This window comes from Triturus cristatus, chromosome 11, assembly GCF_964204655.1.
Source record: "Triturus cristatus chromosome 11, aTriCri1.1, whole genome shotgun sequence".
Classification (NCBI taxonomy): domain Eukaryota; kingdom Metazoa; phylum Chordata; class Amphibia; order Caudata; family Salamandridae; genus Triturus; species Triturus cristatus.
This window is the reverse complement of record NC_140594.1, coordinates 893928701-893950310: the sequence shown is the minus strand read 5'-3', so window position 1 is coordinate 893950310 and position 21610 is coordinate 893928701.

Here is a 21610-nt window from a genome sequence, read left to right as displayed (position 1 = left end):
ACAGAAATTGACATTTTTACTGACTTTTTCTCCTACTCAGAAGCTTCTATTTCGACCTATTCAGGCATTAAAATGACTCTAAACACACCTATTTTAGTTCCAAGAGTTCTAATTCACATGTAATAGTCATTTACAGTCCAAAAATTAAACTTTAAAAAATTACCATTTTTGACCATCTGGAAAAAGTTTGACAGGTCACGGGTCATCGTTTTTCATCAGAAAATTGATTTTTTGGACTGTAGAAAAATTGATTCAAAATGTCATTTGGATTGAGCCTCATGTTGAATAACTACTTTTTAAAGCCTCAATGTGACAGAAATTGCCATTTTTACTGACTTTTTCTCCTACTCAGAAGCTTCTATTTCGACCTATTCAGGCATTAAAATGACTCTAAACACACCTATTTTAGTTCCAAGAGTTCTAATTCACATGTAATAGTCATTTACAGTTCAAAAATTAAACTTTAAAAAATTACCATTTTTGACCATCTGGAAAAAGTTTGACAGGTCACGGGTTATCGTTTTTCATCAGAAAATTGATTTTTTGGACTGTAGAAAAATTGATTCAAAATGTCGTTTGGATTGAGCCTCATGTTGAATAACTACTTTTTAAAGCCTCAATGTGACCGAAATTGCCATTTTTACAGACTTTTTCTCCTACTCAGAAGCTTCTATTTCGACCTATTTCAGGCATTAAAATGACTCTAAACACACTTATTTTAGTTCCAAGAGTTCTAATTCACATGCAATAGTCATTTACAGTCCAAAAATTAAACTTTAAAAAATTACCATTGTTGACCATCTGGAAAAAGTTCGACAGGTCACGGGTCATCGTTTTTCATCAGAAAATTGATTTTTTGGACTGTAGAAAAATTGATTCAAAACGTCATTTGGATTGAGCCTCATGTTGAATAACTACTTTTTAAAGCCTCAATGTGACCAAAATTGAAATTTTTACAGACTTTTTCTCCTACTCAGAAGCTTCTATTTCGACCTATTTCAGGCATTAATATGACTCCAAACACACTTATTTTAGTTCCAAGAGTTCTAATTCACATGCAATAGTCATTTACAGTCCAAAAATTAAACTTTAAAAAATTACCATTTTTGACCATCTGGAAAAAGTTCGACAGGTCTCGGGTCATCGTTTTTCATCCGAAAATTGATTTTTTGGACTGTAGAACAATTGATTCAAAATGTCATTTGGATTGAGCCTCATGTTGAATAACTACTTTTTAAAGCCTCAATGTGACCAAAATTGCCATTTTTACAGACTTTTTCTCCGACTCAGAAGCTTCTATTTCGACCTATTTCAGGCATTAAAATGACTCTAAACACACTTATTTTAGTTCCAAGAGTTCTAATTCACATGCAATAGTCATTTACAGTCCAAAAATTAAACTGTAAAAAATTACCATTTTTGACCATCTGGAAAAAGTTCGACAGGTCACGGGTCATCGTTTTTCATCAGAAAATTGATTTTTTGGACTGTAGAAAAATTGATTCAAAATGTCGTTTGGATTGAGCCTCATGTTGAATAACTACTTTTTGAAGCCTCAATGTGACCAAAATTGCCATTTTTACAGACTTTTTCTCCTACTCAGAAGCTTCTATTTCGACCTATTTCAGGCATTAAAATGACTCTAAACACACTTATTTTAGTTCCAAGAGTTCTAATTCACATGCAATAGTCATTTACAGTCCAAAAATTAAACTGTAAAAAATTACCATTTTTGACCATCTGGAAAAAGTTCGACAGGTCACGGGTCATCGTTTTTCATCAGAAAATTGATTTTTTGGACTGTAGAAAAATTGATTCAAAATGTCATTTGGATTGAGCCTCATGTTGAATAACTACTTTTTAAAGCCTCAATGTGACAGAAATTGCCATTTTTACTGACTTTTTCTCCTACTCAGAAGCTTCTATTTCGACCTATTCAGGCATTAAAATGACTCTAAACACACCTATTTTAGTTCCAAGAGTTCTAATTCACATGCAATAGTCATTTACAGTCCAAAAATTAAACTTTAAAAAATTACAATTTTTGACCATCTGGAAAAAGTTTGACAGGTCACGGGTCATCGTTTTTCATCAGAAAATTGATTTTTTGGACTGTAGAAAAATTGATTCAAAATGTCATTTGGATTGAGCCTCATGTTGAATAACTACTTTTTAAAGCCTTAATGTGACCAAAATTGCCATGTTTACAGACTTTTTATCCTATTCAGAAGGTTCTATTTCGACCAATTTCAGGCATTAAAATGACTCTAAACACACTTATTTTAGTTCCAAGAGTTCGAATTCACATGCAATAGTCATTTACAGTCCAAAAATTAAACTTTAAAAAATTACCATTTTTGACCATCTGGAAAAAGTTTGACAGGTCACGGGTCATCGTTTTTCATCAGAAAATTTATTTTTTGGACTGTGGAAAAATTGATTCAAAATGTCATTAGGATTGAGCCTCATGTTGAATGACTACTTTTTAAAGCCTCAATGTGACCAAAATTGCCATTTTTACAGACTTTTTCTCCTACTCAGAAGCTTCTATTTCGACCTATTCAGGCATTAAAATGACTCTAAACAAACTTATTTTAGTTCCAAGAGTTCTAATTCACATGCAATAGTCATTTAAAGTTCAAAAATTAAACTTTAAAAAATTACCATTTTTGACCATCTGGAAAAAGTTCGACAGGTCACGGGTCATCGTTTTTCATCAGAAAATTGATTTTTTGGACTGTAGAAAAATTGATTCAAAATGTCATTTGGATTGAGCCTCATGTTGAATAACTACTTTTTAAAGCCTCAATGTGACCAAAATTGAAATTTTTACAGACTTTTTCTCCTACTCAGAAGCTTCTATTTCGACCTATTTCAGGCATTAATATGACTCCAAACACACTTATTTTAGTTCCAAGAGTTCTAATTCACATGCAATAGTCATTTACAGTCCAAAAATTAAACTTTAAAAAATTACCATTTTTGTCCATCTGGAAAAAGTTCGACAGGTCTCGGGTCATCGTTTTTCATCCGAAAATTGATTTTTTGGACTGTAGAACAATTGATTCAAAATGTCATTTGGATTGAGCCTCATGTTGAATAACTACTTTTTAAAGCCTCAATGTGACCAAAATTGCCATTTTTACAGACTTTTTCTCCGACTCAGAAGCTTCTATTTCGACCTATTTCAGGCATTAAAATGACTCTAAACACACTTATTTTAGTTCCAAGAGTTCTAATTCACATGCAATAGTCATTTACAGTCCAAAAATTAAACTGTAAAAAATTACCATTTTTGACCATCTGGAAAAAGTTCGACAGGTCACGGGTCATCGTTTTTCATCAGAAAATTGATTTTTTGGACTGTAGAAAAATTGATTCAAAATGTCATTAGGATTGAGCCTCATGTTGAATGACTACTTTTTAAAGCCTCAATGTGACCAAAATTGAAATTTTTACAGACTTTTTCTCCTACTCAGAAGCTTCTATTTCGACCTATTCAGGCATTAAAATGACTCTAAACAAACTTATTTTAGTTCCAAGAGTTCTAATTCACATGCAATAGTCATTTACAGTCCAAAAATTAAACTTTAAAAATGTACCATTCTTGACCATCTGGAAAAAGTTCGACAGGTCACGGGTCATCGTTTTTCATCAGAAAATTGATTTTTTGGACTGTAGAAAAATTGATTCAAAATGTCATTAGGATTGAGCCTCATGTTGAATGACTACTTTTTAAAGCCTCAATGTGACCAAAATTGCCATTTTTACAGACTTTTTCTCCTACTCAGAAGCTTCTATTTCGACCTATTCAGGCATTAAAATGACTAAACAAACTTATTTTAGTTCCAAGAGTTCTAATTTACATGCAATAGTCATTTAAAGTTCAAAAATTAAACTTTAAAAAATTACCATTTTTGACCATCTGGAAAAAGTTCGACAGGTCACGGGTCATCGTTTTTCATCAGAAAATTGATTTTTTGGACTGTAGAAAAATTGATTCAAAATGTCATTTGGATTGAGCCTCATGTTGAATAACTACTTTTTAAAGCCTCAATGTGACCAAAATTGAAATTTTTACAGACTTTTTCTCCTACTCAGAAGCTTCTATTTCGACCTATTTCAGGCATTAAAATGACTCCAAACACACTTATTTTAGTTCCAAGAGTTCTAATTCACATGCAATAGTCATTTACAGTCCAAAAATGAAACTTTAAAAAATTACCATTTTTGACCATCTGGAAAAAGTTCGACAGGTCTCGGGTCACCGTTTTTCATCCGAAAATTGATTTTTTGGACTGTAGAACAATTGATTCAAAATGTCATTTGGATTGAGCCTCATGTTGAATAACTACTTTTTAAAGCCTCAATGTGACAGAAATTGCCATTTTTACTGACTTTTTCTCCTACTCAGAAGCTTCTATTTCGACCTATTCAGGCATTAAAATGACTCTAAACACACCTATTTTAGTTCCAAGAGTTCTAATTCACATGTAATAGTCATTTACAGTCCAAAAATTAAACTTTAAAAAATTACCATTTTTGACCATCTGGAAAAAGTTTGACAGGTCACGGGTCATCGTTTTTCATCAGAAAATTGATTTTTTGGACTGTAGAAAAATTGATTCAAAATGTCGTTTGGATTGAGCCTCATGTTGAATAACTACTTTTTAAAGCCTCAATGTGACCAAAATTGCCATTTTTACAGACTTTTTCTCCTACTCAGAAGCTTCTATTTCGACCTATTCAGACATTAAAATGACTCTAAACACACTTATTTTAGTTCCAAGAGTTCTAATTCACATGCAATAGTCATTTACAGTCCAAAAATTAAACTGTAAAAAATTACCATTTTTGACCATCTGGAAAAAGTTCGACAGGTCACGGGTCATCGTTTTTCATCAGAAAATTGATTTTTTGGACTGTAGAAAAATTGATTCAAAATGTCATTTGGATTGAGCCTCATGTTGAATAACTACTTTTTAAAGCCTCAATGTGACAGAAATTGACATTTTTACTGACTTTTTCTCCTACTCAGAAGCTTCTATTTCGACCTATTCAGGCATTAAAATGACTCTAAACACACCTATTTTAGTTCCAAGAGTTCTAATTCACATGTAATAGTCATTTACAGTCCAAAAATTAAACTTTAAAAAATTACCATTTTTGACCATCTGGAAAAAGTTTGACAGGTCACGGGTCATCGTTTTTCATCAGAAAATTGATTTTTTGGACTGTAGAAAAATTGATTCAAAATGTCATTTGGATTGAGCCTCATGTTGAATAACTACTTTTTAAAGCCTCAATGTGACAGAAATTGCCATTTTTACTGACTTTTTCTCCTACTCAGAAGCTTCTATTTCGACCTATTCAGGCATTAAAATGACTCTAAACACACCTATTTTAGTTCCAAGAGTTCTAATTCACATGTAATAGTCATTTACAGTTCAAAAATTAAACTTTAAAAAATTACCATTTTTGACCATCTGGAAAAAGTTTGACAGGTCACGGGTTATCGTTTTTCATCAGAAAATTGATTTTTTGGACTGTAGAAAAATTGATTCAAAATGTCGTTTGGATTGAGCCTCATGTTGAATAACTACTTTTTAAAGCCTCAATGTGACCAAAATTGAAATTTTTACAGACTTTTTCTCCTACTCAGAAGCTTCTATTTCGACCTATTTCAGGCATTAAAATGACTCTAAACACACTTATTTTAGTTCCAAGAGTTCTAATTCACATGCAATAGTCATTTACAGTCCAAAAATTAAACTTTAAAAAATTACCATTTTTGACCATCTGGAAAAAGTTCGACAGGTCTCGGGTCACCGTTTTTCATCCGAAAATTGATTTTTTGGACTGTAGAACAATTGATTCAAAATGTCATTTGGATTGAGCCTCATGTTGAATAACTACTTTTTAAAGCCTCAATGTGACAGAAATTGCCATTTTTACTGACTTTTTCTCCTACTCAGAAGCTTCTATTTCGACCTATTCAGGCATTAAAATGACTCTAAACACACCTATTTTAGTTCCAAGAGTTCTAATTCACATGTAATAGTCATTTACAGTCCAAAAATTAAACTTTAAAAAATTACCATTTTTGACCATCTGGAAAAAGTTTGACAGGTCACGGGTCATCGTTTTTCATCAGAAAATTGATTTTTTGGACTGTAGAAAAATTGATTCAAAATGTCATTTGGATTGAGCCTCATGTTGAATAACTACTTTTTAAAGCCTCAATGTGACAGAAATTGCCATTTTTACTGACTTTTTCTCCTACTCAGAAGCTTCTATTTCGACCTATTCAGGCATTAAAATGACTCTAAACACACCTATTTTAGTTCCAAGAGTTCTAATTCACATGTAATAGTCATTTACAGTTCAAAAATTAAACTTTAAAAAATTACCATTTTTGACCATCTGGAAAAAGTTTGACAGGTCACGGGTTATCGTTTTTCATCAGAAAATTGATTTTTTGGACTGTAGAAAAATTGATTCAAAATGTCATTTGGATTGAGCCTCATGTTGAATAACTACTTTTTAAAGCCTCAATGTGACCAAAATTGAAATTTTTACAGACTTTTTCTCCTACTCAGAAGCTTCTATTTCGACCTATTTCAGGCATTAAAATGACTCCAAACACACTTATTTTAGTTCCAAGAGTTCTAATTCACATGCAATAGTCATTTACAGTCCAAAAATGAAACTTTAAAAAATTACCATTTTTGACCATCTGGAAAAAGTTCGACAGGTCTCGGGTCACCGTTTTTCATCCGAAAATTGATTTTTTGGACTGTAGAACAATTGATTCAAAATGTCATTTGGATTGAGCCTCATGTTGAATAACTACTTTTTAAAGCCTCAATGTGACAGAAATTGCCATTTTTACTGACTTTTTCTCCTACTCAGAAGCTTCTATTTCGACCTATTCAGGCATTAAAATGACTCTAAACACACCTATTTTAGTTCCAAGAGTTCTAATTCACATGTAATAGTCATTTACAGTCCAAAAATTAAACTTTAAAAAATTACCATTTTTGACCATCTGGAAAAAGTTTGACAGGTCACGGGTCATCGTTTTTCATCAGAAAATTGATTTTTTGGACTGTAGAAAAATTGATTCAAAATGTCATTTGGATTGAGCCTCATGTTGAATAACTACTTTTTAAAGCCTCAATGTGACCAAAATTGCCATTTTTATAGACTTTTTCTCCGACTCAGAAGCTTCTATTTCGACCTATTTCAGGCATTAAAATGACTCTAAACACACTTATTTTAGTTCCAAGAGTTCTAATTCACATGCAATAGTCATTTACAGTCCAAAAATTAAACTGTAAAAAATTACCATTTTTGACCATCTGGAAAAAGTTCGACAGGTCACGGGTCATCGTTTTTCATCAGAAAATTGATTTTTTGGACTGTAGAAAAATTGATTCAAAATGTCGTTTGGATTGAGCCTCATGTTGAATAACTACTTTTTAAAGCCTCAATGTGACCAAAATTGCCATTTTTACAGACTTTTTCTCCTACTCAGAAGCTTCTATTTCGACCTATTTCAGGCATTAAAATGACTCTAAACACACTTATTTTAGTTCCAAGAGTTCTAATTCACATGCAATAGTCATTTACAGTCCAAAAATTAAACTGTAAAAAATTACCATTTTTGACCATCTGGAAAAAGTTCGACAGGTCACGGGTCATCGTTTTTCATCAGAAAATTGATTTTTTGGACTGTAGAAAAATTGATTCAAAATGTCATTTGGATTGAGCCTCATGTTGAATAACTACTTTTTAAAGCCTCAATGTGACAGAAATTGCCATTTTTACTGACTTTTTCTCCTACTCAGAAGCTTCTATTTCGACCTATTCAGGCATTAAAATGACTCTAAACACACCTATTTTAGTTCCAAGAGTTCTAATTCACATGCAATAGTCATTTACAGTCCAAAAATTAAACTTTAAAAAATTACAATTTTTGACCATCTGGAAAAAGTTTGACAGGTCACGGGTCATCGTTTTTCATCAGAAAATTGATTTTTTGGACTGTAGAAAAATTGATTCAAAATGTCATTTGGATTGAGCCTCATGTTGAATAACTACTTTTTAAAGCCTTAATGTGACCAAAATTGCCATGTTTACAGACTTTTTATCCTATTCAGAAGGTTCTATTTCGACCAATTTCAGGCATTAAAATGACTCTAAACACACTTATTTTAGTTCCAAGAGTTCGAATTCACATGCAATAGTCATTTACAGTCCAAAAATTAAACTTTAAAAAATTACCATTTTTGACCATCTGGAAAAAGTTTGACAGGTCACGGGTCATCGTTTTTCATCAGAAAATTTATTTTTTGGACTGTGGAAAAATTGATTCAAAATGTCATTAGGATTGAGCCTCATGTTGAATGACTACTTTTTAAAGCCTCAATGTGACCAAAATTGCCATTTTTACAGACTTTTTCTCCTACTCAGAAGCTTCTATTTCGACCTATTCAGGCATTAAAATGACTCTAAACAAACTTATTTTAGTTCCAAGAGTTCTAATTCACATGCAATAGTCATTTAAAGTTCAAAAATTAAACTTTAAAAAATTACCATTTTTGACCATCTGGAAAAAGTTTGACAGGTCACGGGTCATCGTTTTTCATCAGAAAATTGATTTTTTGGACTGTAGAAAAATTGATTCAAAATGTCATTTGGATTGAGCCTCATGTTGAATAACTACTTTTTAAAGCCTCAATGTGACCAAAATTGAAATTTTTACAGACTTTTTCTCCTACTCAGAAGCTTCTATTTCGACCTATTTCAGGCATTAATATGACTCCAAACACACTTATTTTAGTTCCAAGAGTTCTAATTCACATGCAATAGTCATTTACAGTCCAAAAATTAAACTTTAAAAAATTACCATTTTTGTCCATCTGGAAAAAGTTCGACAGGTCTCGGGTCATCGTTTTTCATCCGAAAATTGATTTTTTGGACTGTAGAACAATTGATTCAAAATGTCATTTGGATTGAGCCTCATGTTGAATAACTACTTTTTAAAGCCTCAATGTGACCAAAATTGCCATTTTTACAGACTTTTTCTCCGACTCAGAAGCTTCTATTTCGACCTATTTCAGGCATTAAAATGACTCTAAACACACTTATTTTAGTTCCAAGAGTTCTAATTCACATGCAATAGTCATTTACAGTCCAAAAATTAAACTGTAAAAAATTACCATTTTTGACCATCTGGAAAAAGTTCGACAGGTCACGGGTCATCGTTTTTCATCAGAAAATTGATTTTTTGGACTGTAGAAAAATTGATTCAAAATGTCATTAGGATTGAGCCTCATGTTGAATGACTACTTTTTAAAGCCTCAATGTGACCAAAATTGAAATTTTTACAGACTTTTTCTCCTACTCAGAAGCTTCTATTTCGACCTATTCAGGCATTAAAATGACTCTAAACAAACTTATTTTAGTTCCAAGAGTTCTAATTCACATGCAATAGTCATTTACAGTCCAAAAATTAAACTTTAAAAATGTACCATTCTTGACCATCTGGAAAAAGTTCGACAGGTCACGGGTCATCGTTTTTCATCAGAAAATTGATTTTTTGGACTGTAGAAAAATTGATTCAAAATGTCATTAGGATTGAGCCTCATGTTGAATGACTACTTTTTAAAGCCTCAATGTGACCAAAATTGCCATTTTTACAGACTTTTTCTCCTACTCAGAAGCTTCTATTTCGACCTATTCAGGCATTAAAATGACTCTAAACAAACTTATTTTAGTTCCAAAAGTTCTAATTCACATGCAATAGTCATTTAAAGTTCAAAAATTAAACTTTAAAAAATTACCATTTTTGACCATCTGGAAAAAGTTCGACAGGTCACGGGTCATCGTTTTTCATCAGAAAATTGATTTTTTGGACTGTAGAAAAATTGATTCAAAATGTCATTTGGATTGAGCCTCATGTTGAATAACTACTTTTTAAAGCCTCAATGTGACAGAAATTGCCATTTTTACTGACTTTTTCTCCTACTCAGAAGCTTCTATTTCGACCTATTCAGGCATTAAAATGACTCTAAACACACCTATTTTAGTTCCAAGAGTTCTAATTCACATGTAATAGTCATTTACAGTCCAAAAATTAAACTTTAAAAAATTACCATTTTTGACCATCTGGACAAAGTTCGACAGGTCACGGGTCATCGTTTTTCATCAGAAAATTGATTTTTTGGACTGTAGAAAAATTGATTCAAAATGTCGTTTGGATTGAGCCTCATGTTGAATAACTACTTTTTAAAGCCTCAATGTGACCAAAATTGCCATTTTTACAGACTTTTTCTCCTTCTCAGAAGCTTCTATTTCGACCTATTTCAGGCATTAAAATGACTCTAAACACACTTATTTTAGTTCCAAGAGTTCTAATTCACATGCAATAGTCATTTACAGTCCAAAAATTAAACTTTAAAAAATTACCATTGTTGACCATCTGGAAAAAGTTCGACAGGTCACGGGTCATCGTTTTTCATCAGAAAATAGATTTTTTGGACTGTAGAAAAACTTGATTCAAAATGTCATTTGGATTGAGCCTCATGTTGAATAACTACTTTTTAAAGCCTCAATGTGACCAAAATTGCCATTTTTACAGACTTTTTCTCCTACTCAGAAGGTTCTATTTCAACCTATTTCAGGCATTAAAATGACTCTAAACACACTTATTTTAGTTCCAAGAGTTCTAATTCACAAGCAATAGTCATTTACAGTCCAAAAATTAAACTTTAAAAATTTACCATTCTTGACCATCTGGAAAAAGTTCGACAGGTCACGGGTCATCGTTTTTCATCAGAAAATTGATTTTTTGGACTGTAGAAAAATTGATTCAAAATGTCATTAGGATTGAGCCTCATGTTGAATGACTACTTTTTAAAGCCTCAATGTGACCAAAATTGCCATTTTTACAGACTTTTTCTCCTACTCAGAAGCTTCTATTTCGACCTATTCAGGCATTAAAATGACTCTAAAAAAACTTATTTTAGTTCCAAAAGTTCTAATTCACATGCAATAGTCATTTAAAGTTCAAAAATTAAACTTTAAAAAATTAACATTGTTGACCATCTGGAAAAAGTTCGACAGGTCACGGGTCATCGTTTTTCATCAGAAAAATTGATTTTTTGGACTGTAGAAAAACTTGATTCAAAATGTCATTTGGATTGAGCCTCATGTTGAATAACTACTTTTTAAAGCCTCAATGTGACCAAAATTGCCATTTTTACAGACTTTTTCTCCTACTCAGAAGGTTCTATTTCGACCAATTTCAGGTATTAAAATGTTTCTAAACACACTTATTTTAGTTCCAAGAGTTCTAATTCACATGCAATAGTCATTTAAAGTCCAAAAATGAAACTTTAAAAAATTACCATTTTTGACCATCTGGAAAAAGTTCGACAGGTCACGGGTCATCGTTTTTCATCAGAAAATTGATTTTTTGGACTGTAGAAAAATTGATTCAAAATGTCATTAGGATTGAGCCTCATGTTGAATGACTACTTTTTAAAGCCTCAATGTGACCAAAATTGCCATTTTTACAGACTTTTTCTCCTACTCAGAAGCTTCTATTTCGACCTATTCAGGCATTAAAATGACTCTAAACAAACTTATTTTAGTTCCAAGAGTTCTAATTCACATGCAATAGTCATTTAAAGTTCAAAAATAAAACTTTAAAAAATTACCATTTTTGACCATCTGGAAAAAGTTCGACAGGTCACGGGTCATCGTTTTTCATCAGAAAATTGATTTTTTGGACTGTAGAAAAATTGATTCAAAATGTCATTTGGATTGAGCCTCATGTTGAATAACTACTTTTCAAAGCCTCAATGTGACCAAAATTGAAATTTTTACAGACTTTTTCTCCTACTCAGAAGCTTCTATTTCGACCTATTTCAGGCATTAATATGACTCCAAACACACTTATTTTAGTTCCAAGAGTTCTAATTCACATGCAATAGCCATTTACAGTCCAAAAATTAAACTTTAAAAAATTACCATTTTTGACCATCTAGAAAAAGTTCGACAGGTCTCGGGTCATCGTTTTTCATCCGAAAATTGATTTTTTGGACTGTAGAACAATTGATTCAAAATGTCATTTGGATTGAGCCTCATGTTGAATAACTACTTTTTAAAGCCTCAATGTGACAGAAATTGCCATTTTTACTGACTTTTTCTCCTACTCAGAAGCTTCTATTTCGACCTATTCAGGCATTAAAATGACTCTAAACACACCTATTTTAGTTCCAAGAGTTCTAATTCACATGTAATAGTCATTTACAGTCCAAAAATTAAACTTTAAAAAATTACCATTTTTGACCATCTGGACAAAGTTCGACAGGTCACGGGTCATCGTTTTTCATCAGAAAATTGATTTTTTGGACTGTAGAAAAATTGATTCAAAATGTCATTTGGATTGAGCCTCATGTTGAATAACTACTTTTTAAAGCCTCAATGTGACAGAAATTGCCATTTTTACTGACTTTTTCTCCTACTCAGAAGCTTCTATTTCGACCTATTCAGGCATTAAAATGACTCTAAACACACCTATTTTAGTTCCAAGAGTTCTAATTCACATGTAATAGTCATTTACAGTCCAAAAATTAAACTTTAAAAAATTACCATTTTTGACCATCTGGAAAAAGTTTGACTGGTCACGGGTCATCGTTTTTCATCAGAAAATTGATTTTTTGGACTGTAGAAAAATTGATTCAAAATGTCGTTTGGATTGAGCCTCATGTTGAATAACTACTTTTTAAAGCCTCAATGTGACCAAAATTGCCATTTTTACAGACTTTTTCTCCTACTCAGAAGCTTCTATTTCGACCTATTCAGGCATTAAAATGACTCTAAACAAACTTATTTTAGTTCCAAGAGTTCTAATTGACATGCAATAGTCATTTAAAGTTCAAAAATTAAACTTTAAAAAATTACCATTTTTGACCATCTGGAAAAAGTTCGACAGGTCACGGGTCATCGTTTTTCATCAGAAAATTGATTTTTTGGACTGTAGAAAAATTGATTCAAAATGTCATTTGGATTGAGCCTCATGTTGAATAACTACTTTTTAAAGCCTCAATGTGACCAAAATTGAAATTTTTACAGACTTTTTCTCCTACTCAGAAGCTTCTATTTCGACCTATTTCAGGCATTAAAATGACTCCAAACACACTTATTTTAGTTCCAAGAGTTCTAATTCACATGCAATAGTCATTTACAGTCCAAAAATGAAACTTTAAAAAATTACCATTTTTGACCATCTGGAAAAAGTTCGACAGGTCTCGGGTCACCGTTTTTCATCCGAAAATTGATTTTTTGGACTGTAGAACAATTGATTCAAAATGTCATTTGGATTGAGCCTCATGTTGAATAACTACTTTTTAAAGCCTCAATGTGACAGAAATTGCCATTTTTACTGACTTTTTCTCCTACTCAGAAGCTTCTATTTCGACCTATTCAGGCATTAAAATGACTCTAAACACACCTATTTTAGTTCCAAGAGTTCTAATTCACATGTAATAGTCATTTACAGTCCAAAAATTAAACTTTAAAAAATTACCATTTTTGACCATCTGGAAAAAGTTTGACAGGTCACGGGTCATCGTTTTTCATCAGAAAATTGATTTTTTGGACTGTAGAAAAATTGATTCAAAATGTCGTTTGGATTGAGCCTCATGTTGAATAACTACTTTTTAAAGCCTCAATGTGACCAAAATTGCCATTTTTACAGACTTTTTCTCCTACTCAGAAGCTTCTATTTCGACCTATTCAGACATTAAAATGTCTCTAAACACACTTATTTTAGTTCCAAGAGTTCTAATTCACATGCAATAGTCATTTACAGTCCAAAAATTAAACTGTAAAAAATTACCATTTTTGACCATCTGGAAAAAGTTCGACAGGTCACGGGTCATCGTTTTTCATCAGAAAATTGATTTTTTGGACTGTAGAAAAATTGATTCAAAATGTCATTTGGATTGAGCCTCATGTTGAATAACTACTTTTTAAAGCCTCAATGTGACAGAAATTGCCATTTTTACTGACTTTTTCTCCTACTCAGAAGCTTCTATTTCGACCTATTCAGGCATTAAAATGACTCTAAACACACCCATTTTAGTTCCAAGAGTTCTAATTCACATGTAATAGTCATTTACAGTCCAAAAATTAAACTTTAAAAAATTACCATTTTTGACCATCTGGAAAAAGTTTGACAGGTCACGGGTCATCGTTTTTCATCAGAAAATTGATTTTTTGGACTGTAGAAAAATTGATTCAAAATGTCATTTGGATTGAGCCTCATGTTGAATAACTACTTTTTAAAGCCTCAATGTGACAGAAATTGCCATTTTTACTGACTTTTTCTCCTACTCAGAAGCTTCTATTTCGACCTATTCAGGCATTAAAATGACTCTAAACACACCTATTTTAGTTCCAAGAGTTCTAATTCACATGTAATAGTCATTTACAGTTCAAAAATTAAACTTTAAAAAATTACCATTTTTGACCATCTGGAAAAAGTTTGACAGGTCACGGGTCATCGTTTTTCATCAGAAAATTGATTTTTTGGACTGTAGAAAAATTGATTCAAAATGTCATTTGGATTGAGCCTCATGTTGAATAACTACTTTTTAAAGCCTCAATGTGACCAAAATTGAAATTTTTACAGACTTTTTCTCCTACTCAGAAGCTTCTATTTCGACCTATTTCAGGCATTAAAATGACTCCAAACACACTTATTTTAGTTCCAAGAGTTCTAATTCACATGCAATAGTCATTTACAGTCCAAAAATGAAAGTTTAAAAAATTACCATTTTTGACCATCTGGAAAAAGTTCGACAGGTCTCGGGTCACCGTTTTTCATCCGAAAATTGATTTTTTGGACTGTAGAACAATTGATTCAAAATGTCATTTGGATTGAGCCTCATGTTGAATAACTACTTTTTAAAGTCTCAATGTGACAGAAATTGCCATTTTTACTGACTTTTTCTCCTACTCAGAAGCTTCTATTTCGACCTATTCAGGCATTAAAATGACTCTAAACACACCTATTTTAGTTCCAAGAGTTCTAATTCACATGTAATAGTCATTTACAGTCCAAAAATTAAACTTTAAAAAATTACCATTTTTGACCATCTGGAAAAAGTTCGACAGGTCACGGGTCATCGTTTTTCATCAGAAAATTGATTTTTTGGACTGTAGAAAAATTGATTCAAAATGTCGTTTGGATTGAGCCTCATGTTGAATAACTACTTTTTAAAGCCTCAATGTGACCAAAATTGCCATTTTTACAGACTTTTTCTCCTACTCAGAAGCTTCTATTTCGACCTATTCAGACATTAAAATGTCTCTAAACACACTTATTTTAGTTCCAAGAGTTCTAATTCACATGCAATAGTCATTTACAGTCCAAAAATTAAACTGTAAAAAATTACCATTTTTGACCATCTGGAAAAAGTTCGACAGGTCACGGGTCATCGTTTTTCATCAGAAAATTGATTTTTTGGACTGTAGAAAAATTGATTCAAAATGTCATTTGGATTGAGCCTCATGTTGAATAACTACTTTTTAAAGCCTCAATGTGACAGAAATTGACATTTTTACTGACTTTTTCTCCTACTCAGAAGCTTCTATTTCGACCTATTCAGGCATTAAAATGACTCTAAACACACCTATTTTAGTTCCAAGAGTTCTAATTCACATGTAATAGTCATTTACAGTCCAAAAATTAAACTTTAAAAAATTACCATTTTTGACCATCTGGAAAAAGTTTGACAGGTCACGGGTCATCGTTTTTCATCAGAAAATTGATTTTTTGGACTGTAGAAAAATTGATTCAAAATGTCATTTGGATTGAGCCTCATGTTGAATAACTACTTTTTAAAGCCTCAATGTGACAGAAATTGCCATTTTTACTGACTTTTTCTCCTACTCAGAAGCTTCTATTTCGACCTATTCAGGCATTAAAATGACTCTAAACACACCTATTTTAGTTCCAAGAGTTCTAATTCACATGTAATAGTCATTTACAGTTCAAAAATTAAACTTTAAAAAATTACCATTTTTGACCATCTGGAAAAAGTTTGACAGGTCACGGGTTATCGTTTTTCATCAGAAAATTGATTTTTTGGACTGTAGAAAAATTGATTCAAAATGTCGTTTGGATTGAGCCTCATGTTGAATAACTACTTTTTAAAGCCTCAATGTGACCGAAATTGCCATTTTTACAGACTTTTTCTCCTACTCAGAAGCTTCTATTTCGACCTATTTCAGGCATTAAAATGACTCTAAACACACTTATTTTAGTTCCAAGAGTTCTAATTCACATGCAATAGTCATTTACAGTCCAAAAATTAAACTTTAAAAAATTACCATTGTTGACCATCTGGAAAAAGTTCGACAGGTCACGGGTCATCGTTTTTCATCAGAAAATTGATTTTTTGGACTGTAGAAAAATTGATTCAAAACGTCATTTGGATTGAGCCTCATGTTGAATAACTACTTTTTAAAGCCTCAATGTGACCAAAATTGAAATTTTTACAGACTTTTTCTCCTACTCAGAAGCTTCTATTTCGACCTATTTCAGGCATTAATATGACTCCAAACACACTTATTTTAGTTCCAAGAGTTCTAATTCACATGCAATAGTCATTTACAGTCCAAAAATTAAACTTTAAAAAATTACCATTTTTGACCATCTGGAAAAAGTTCGACAGGTCTCGGGTCATCGTTTTTCATCCGAAAATTGATTTTTTGGACTGTAGAACAATTGATTCAAAATGTCATTTGGATTGAGCCTCATGTTGAATAACTACTTTTTAAAGCCTCAATGTGACCAAAATTGCCATTTTTACAGACTTTTTCTCCGACTCAGAAGCTTCTATTTCGACCTATTTCAGGCATTAAAATGACTCTAAACACACTTATTTTAGTTCCAAGAGTTCTAATTCACATGCAATAGTCATTTACAGTCCAAAAATTAAACTGTAAAAAATTACCATTTTTGACCATCTGGAAAAAGTTCGACAGGTCACGGGTCATCGTTTTTCATCAGAAAATTGATTTTTTGGACTGTAGAAAAATTGATTCAAAATGTCGTTTGGATTGAGCCTCATGTTGAATAACTACTTTTTGAAGCCTCAATGTGACCAAAATTGCCATTTTTACAGACTTTTTCTCCTACTCAGAAGCTTCTATTTCGACCTATTTCAGGCATTAAAATGACTCTAAACACACTTATTTTAGTTCCAAGAGTTCTAATTCACATGCAATAGTCATTTACAGTCCAAAAATTAAACTGTAAAAAATTACCATTTTTGACCATCTGGAAAAAGTTCGACAGGTCACGGGTCATCGTTTTTCATCAGAAAATTGATTTTTTGGACTGTAGAAAAATTGATTCAAAATGTCATTTGGATTGAGCCTCATGTTGAATAACTACTTTTTAAAGCCTCAATGTGACAGAAATTGCCATTTTTACTGACTTTTTCTCCTACTCAGAAGCTTCTATTTCGACCTATTCAGGCATTAAAATGACTCTAAACACACCTATTTTAGTTCCAAGAGTTCTAATTCACATGCAATAGTCATTTACAGTCCAAAAATTAAACTTTAAAAAATTACAATTTTTGACCATCTGGAAAAAGTTTGACAGGTCACGGGTCATCGTTTTTCATCAGAAAATTGATTTTTTGGACTGTAGAAAAATTGATTCAAAATGTCATTTGGATTGAGCCTCATGTTGAATAACTACTTTTTAAAGCCTTAATGTGACCAAAATTGCCATGTTTACAGACTTTTTATCCTATTCAGAAGGTTCTATTTCGACCAATTTCAGGCATTAAAATGACTCTAAACACACTTATTTTAGTTCCAAGAGTTCGAATTCACATGCAATAGTCATTTACAGTCCAAAAATTAAACTTTAAAAAATTACCATTTTTGACCATCTGGAAAAAGTTTGACAGGTCACGGGTCATCGTTTTTCATCAGAAAATTTATTTTTTGGACTGTGGAAAAATTGATTCAAAATGTCATTAGGATTGAGCCTCATGTTGAATGACTACTTTTTAAAGCCTCAATGTGACCAAAATTGCCATTTTTACAGACTTTTTCTCCTACTCAGAAGCTTCTATTTCGACCTATTCAGGCATTAAAATGACTCTAAACAAACTTATTTTAGTTCCAAGAGTTCTAATTCACATGCAATAGTCATTTAAAGTTCAAAAATTAAACTTTAAAAAATTACCATTTTTGACCATCTGGAAAAAGTTCGACAGGTCACGGGTCATCGTTTTTCATCAGAAAATTGATTTTTTGGACTGTAGAAAAATTGATTCAAAATGTCATTTGGATTGAGCCTCATGTTGAATAACTACTTTTTAAAGCCTCAATGTGACCAAAATTGAAATTTTTACAGACTTTTTCTCCTACTCAGAAGCTTCTATTTCGACCTATTTCAGGCATTAATATGACTCCAAACACACTTATTTTAGTTCCAAGAGTTCTAATTCACATGCAATAGTCATTTACAGTCCAAAAATTAAACTTTAAAAAATTACCATTTTTGTCCATCTGGAAAAAGTTCGACAGGTCTCGGGTCATCGTTTTTCATCCGAAAATTGATTTTTTGGACTGTAGAACAATTGATTCAAAATGTCATTTGGATTGAGCCTCATGTTGAATAACTACTTTTTAAAGCCTCAATGTGACCAAAATTGCCATTTTTACAGACTTTTTCTCCGACTCAGAAGCTTCTATTTCGACCTATTTCAGGCATTAAAATGACTCTAAACACACTTATTTTAGTTCCAAGAGTTCTAATTCACATGCAATAGTCATTTACAGTCCAAAAATTAAACTGTAAAAAATTACCATTTTTGACCATCTGGAAAAAGTTCGACAGGTCACGGGTCATCGTTTTTCATCAGAAAATTGATTTTTTGGACTGTAGAAAAATTGATTCAAAATGTCATTAGGATTGAGCCTCATGTTGAATGACTACTTTTTAAAGCCTCAATGTGACCAAAATTGAAATTTTTACAGACTTTTTCTCCTACTCAGAAGCTTCTATTTCGACCTATTCAGGCATTAAAATGACTCTAAACAAACTTATTTTAGTTCCAAGAGTTCTAATTCACATGCAATAGTCATTTACAGTCCAAAAATTAAACTTTAAAAATGTACCATTCTTGACCATCTGGAAAAAGTTCGACAGGTCACGGGTCATCGTTTTTCATCAGAAAATTGATTTTTTGGACTGTAGAAAAATTGATTCAAAATGTCATTAGGATTGAGCCTCATGTTGAATGACTACTTTTTAAAGCCTCAATGTGACCAAAATTGCCATTTTTACAGACTTTTTCTCCTACTCAGAAGCTTCTATTTCGACCTATTCAGGCATTAAAATGACTAAACAAACTTATTTTAGTTCCAAGAGTTCTAATTTACATGCAATAGTCATTTAAAGTTCAAAAATTAAACTTTAAAAAATTACCATTTTTGACCATCTGGAAAAAGTTCGACAGGTCACGGGTCATCGTTTTTCATCAGAAAATTGATTTTTTGGACTGTAGAAAAATTGATTCAAAATGTCATTTGGATTGAGCCTCATGTTGAATAACTACTTTTTAAAGCCTCAATGTGACCAAAATTGAAATTTTTACAGACTTTTTCTCCTACTCAGAAGCTTCTATTTCGACCTATTTCAGGCATTAAAATGACTCCAAACACACTTATTTTAGTTCCAAGAGTTCTAATTCACATGCAATAGTCATTTACAGTCCAAAAATGAAACTTTAAAAAATTACCATTTTTGACCATCTGGAAAAAGTTCGACAGGTCTCGGGTCACCGTTTTTCATCCGAAAATTGATTTTTTGGACTGTAGAACAATTGATTCAAAATGTCATTTGGATTGAGCCTCATGTTGAATAACTACTTTTTAAAGCCTCAATGTGACAGAAATTGCCATTTTTACTGACTTTTTCTCCTACTCAGAAGCTTCTATTTCGACCTATTCAGGCATTAAAATGACTCTAAACACACCTATTTTAGTTCCAAGAGTTCTAATTCACATGTAATAGTCATTTACAGTCCAAAAATTAAACTTTAAAAAATTACCATTTTTGACCATCTGGAAAAAGTTTGACAGGTCACGGGTCATCGTTTTTCATCAGAAAATTGATTTTTTGGACTGTAGAAAAATTGATTCAAAATGTCGTTTGGATTGAGCCTCATGTTGAATAACTACTTTTTAAAGCCTCAATGTGACCAAAATTGCCATTTTTACAGACTTTTTCTCCTACTCAGAAGCTTCTATTTCGACCTATTCAGACATTAAAATGACTCTAAACACACTTATTTTAGTTCCAAGAGTTCTAATTCACATGCAATAGTCATTTACAGTCCAAAAATTAAACTGTAAAAAATTACCATTTTTGACCATCTGGAAAAAGTTCGACAGGTCACGGGTCATCGTTTTTCATCAGAAAATTGATTTTTTGGACTGTAGAAAAATTGATTCAAAATGTCATTTGGATTGAGCCTCATGTTGAATAACTACTTTTTAAAGCCTCAATGTGACAGAAATTGACATTTTTACTGACTTTTTCTCCTACTCAGAAGCTTCTATTTCGACCTATTCAGGCATTAAAATGACTCTAAACACACCTATTTTAGTTCCAAGAGTTCTAATTCACATGTAATAGTCATTTACAGTCCAAAAATTAAACTTTAAAAAATTACCATTTTTGACCATCTGGAAAAAGTTTGACAGGTCACGGGTCATCGTTTTTCATCAGAAAATTGATTTTTTGGACTGTAGAAAAATTGATTCAAAATGTCATTTGGATTGAGCCTCATGTTGAATAACTACTTTTTAAAGCCTCAATGTGACAGAAATTGCCATTTTTACTGACTTTTTCTCCTACTCAGAAGCTTCTATTTCGACCTATTCAGGCATTAAAATGACTCTAAACACACCTATTTTAGTTCCAAGAGTTCTAATTCACATGTAATAGTCATTTACAGTTCAAAAATTAAACTTTAAAAAATTACCATTTTTGACCATCTGGAAAAAGTTTGACAGGTCACGGGTTATCGTTTTTCATCAGAAAATTGATTTTTTGGACTGTAGAAAAATTGATTCAAAATGTCGTTTGGATTGAGCCTCATGTTGAATAACTACTTTTTAAAGCCTCAATGTGACCGAAATTGCCATTTTTACAGACTTTTTCTCCTACTCAGAAGCTTCTATTTCGACCTATTTCAGGCATTAAAATGACTCTAAACACACTTATTTTAGTTCCAAGAGTTCTAATTCACATGCAATAGTCATTTACAGTCCAAAAATTAAACTTAAAAAAATTACCATTGTTGACCATCTGGAAAAAGTTCGACAGGTCACGGGTCATCGTTTTTCATCAGAAAATTGATTTTTTGGACTGTAGAAAAATTGATTCAAAACGTCATTTGGATTGAGCCTCATGTTGAATAACTACTTTTTAAAGCCTCAATGTGACCAAAATTGAAATTTTTACAGACTTTTTCTCCTACTCAGAAGCTTCTATTTC